Here is a 2,921-nt window from a genome sequence, read left to right as displayed (position 1 = left end):
TAATCTAAAAATTAGCCCCATGCCTGAAGAACTAATTAATAAAGAATATTTAAAAATCTAAGAACTGAAACTTACAAAGCTATTGCTGATGCTCAGCAATTGAATACATACATGCACACACATGCACACAATACGTGTGCCCACACACACACACAGATATGAACACATCCGTCAGAGGAAGCAGAATCCATCATGAGAGAGTCCGAATAATGAAAAATTACTCTGTGTCTACTGAGGTACCTTCTGAGGTTATGCCAAGATATTTCCAATGTCTGTTTTATAAACAACTAATTTTTTTTGAATATCAACATCTGTATCATGATCTGTGGTTTAATCACAGAAATGTAAATCATAACTATTATAAGATTGTTTGAATTTGATGTTCATACTGTTTTTCTGCAGACTCATTTGTAGCAGCTGTATTGGTATTAAGTAATAAAAAGCCAAATATAAAACACACACAAAACCAAAAAGCTGAAAGGTTGCACAGTAATAGACCTTTGCTCAGCTTTCTTTAATTTCTGTTGAGACAGCGAATCAGTGCTTGTTTGTACTTGGAAATGTCAACAGTCCACCTGAGGTGCAGTGCCAGAGGTGCCTTGTGTTTTGTAGCCTTTGCATCAGGACTGAACAACTCTGCAGTTTCTTTGAAATTCTGCTCTCATTTGTGACACAAATGATCAAAATAATACTCTCCCAGTAAATATTTCTCTGAAATGGACTCAACTTGCCTTTTCCAGCAAGTTGCACATTAAGGTCATAAGGTTTCCACAGGAAATCTTCAGTTTGCAAGGGAAGACTTTCATTATTTAGGACATGACCTGAATGTGGAAGAAATTTCCTTGCCACTTGAGAGAATAAAAACTATTCAGTTTTCCCTGGCCTGCAACCAAAAGACAATTAAGATGTTTTCTTGGATTTGTAGGACACTGCAGATCCTGGGTCCCCCACTTTTTCCCAATGGCCTCACTATTACATGAGCTTGCTAGAAGTGCCATTTCAGAGCCATGACCTTGCGAAGACAGTCATCAGCAAGCTTTTGCTAAAAGAAACCTGTCTTAGAACAGTGCTCGGCACTGGGAATTTCAAATTACACTAAATCTTTTACCTTGTTTGTTCTTGAGTGTAACAATCAGGCATTCAGCATTCTTACCCAAGAACTTTGGGAAAACATAGGGCCACAGCAAATTATAGCCTGCAATTAGACCCTGAAGCTGAGGCCTAAATGTTTAAAAGCAGTAGCAGCAGCAGACAGGTGGGTAGAGGTTTCAGCTGAGATGGTTTAAAGAAAGTAACTTTGTTTGGAAGCCCTACATGCTGTGGAAAGTTTGTTAAATCTCTGTCAAACTTAACATTTCTCAGCAAGTAGCCTAATACACATTAGTGAAATTCTCTTTTCTCTCTAATATCTATATAAAGTGTTGTAACTTACTTAACATATTCTACTCTTTGACCTGAAGAAAACCACAATCATATGAGTTTAGGATCAGATATAGTAGCTTACTTATGTTGATTTGTGAGAGGCTCCACTGGAGCTTACTTACGTTGATTGTTGATGGGGCTTATGCCAAAAAGTTAGAAGGATACAAGTAAGGTCTACTACTGATAGAAAAGGCAACCTTTCCTCTAGTCAAGTCAGCTCAACTTTCAGAGCTGGTTGCCACTCAAGCCTGTCATTTACCTAATCAGCAAAAATTTATGCAGACAGTATACATAGTTTGGGAATAGTCAATAATTTTGTTATGGAAACCAAGTGTTTCATACTCCTAACTGGGCCCCATAAAAAGATTCACTCCATCAAGATTAATTTGGCTATCACAAATGGTCAATATAGACTGAAGCCCTACCTGTAAAACTGATCCTAAGTATAAAGGAAATTTCCTGGCAAATGTTAATGTTAGGTTATTTCATCTGGTGCTAAAATTGTTTGAACAGGCAACTTGAATGAGCCCCATAGCATGGATACAAGTTAGCACTCCTAAATGACTTATATAATAATCAGTGCAATGCACTTGACTTGGAAAAACAAAACTGGCATCTGACAGGAAGTAAATTCAGTGCCAAGTATGACTCATAGAGATCAATAACCACTTGGTCTTTCTCAAGTCCCTGAAGCTTCCTTTGTTAAAGGTTCTGTATTCTATAACTTGTCACTGTAGAGACAAGATGATCTAAATTGCTGCGATGACTACTCTAAAATGATACCATGTTTTATAATGAGTATTTGATTTGTCAAACTGACAATCCTAGGAGAATGATGGAGAACTTTTCAGAGATGGAGTGTTCAAACCGCAACCCCAAACCCACTTATCACAAAATGTCAAAACTTTAATTAAATACAAACATTGAGGGTTTAGTTTAGAAAAAACAACTGTTATCCATGCTGGGCTTATGGGACAAGTGGGCTCTCATGGCCACGGAGAGAGCTCTGCATGCCTACTGTGGCACATAGGTTTGTCATCACTGACATTGGAAGACAATCAAAATGTCAGGTGGTGTATTTTGCCTGACATTTTCAGCTGGTTTAAGAAGTTAATTTTTTTTCACATTTTGATCATTTGTAAATAGACTACACTCAATTGTTACTCTAAGTTGGGTATTGGTTTGTTCCTTCAATAATCTGATGATTATCTGGTTGTAAAGAAGTTTTCCCAATGCAGGAAATGGAAGCTAAGGAGCTGTAATGGCAGCTAAGAACTTATTAAGAAATGTGCTTCTTTTATAAGGCATTCCTAGAGAAACCTCAGACAACAAAGCAGCCCATTAACTCGACAAATTGTCAAGCACTTCAATGATATGTTACCTTATGATGGCATGATTGTCTCTCCTATTGACTCCAGTCTTTTGGAAAGGTTGAAAGGACAAATGGCATTTTAAAAAGGAAAACTGGAATAGTTAATTGAATCAATTGGACACCCATC

This window comes from Cavia porcellus, unplaced genomic scaffold, assembly GCF_034190915.1.
Source record: "Cavia porcellus strain 051 isolate PalLab524CR breed Dunkin Hartley unplaced genomic scaffold, mCavPor4.1 scaffold_24, whole genome shotgun sequence".
Lineage (NCBI taxonomy): Eukaryota > Metazoa > Chordata > Mammalia > Rodentia > Caviidae > Cavia > Cavia porcellus.
Note: the sequence above shows the minus strand (reverse complement) of the source record.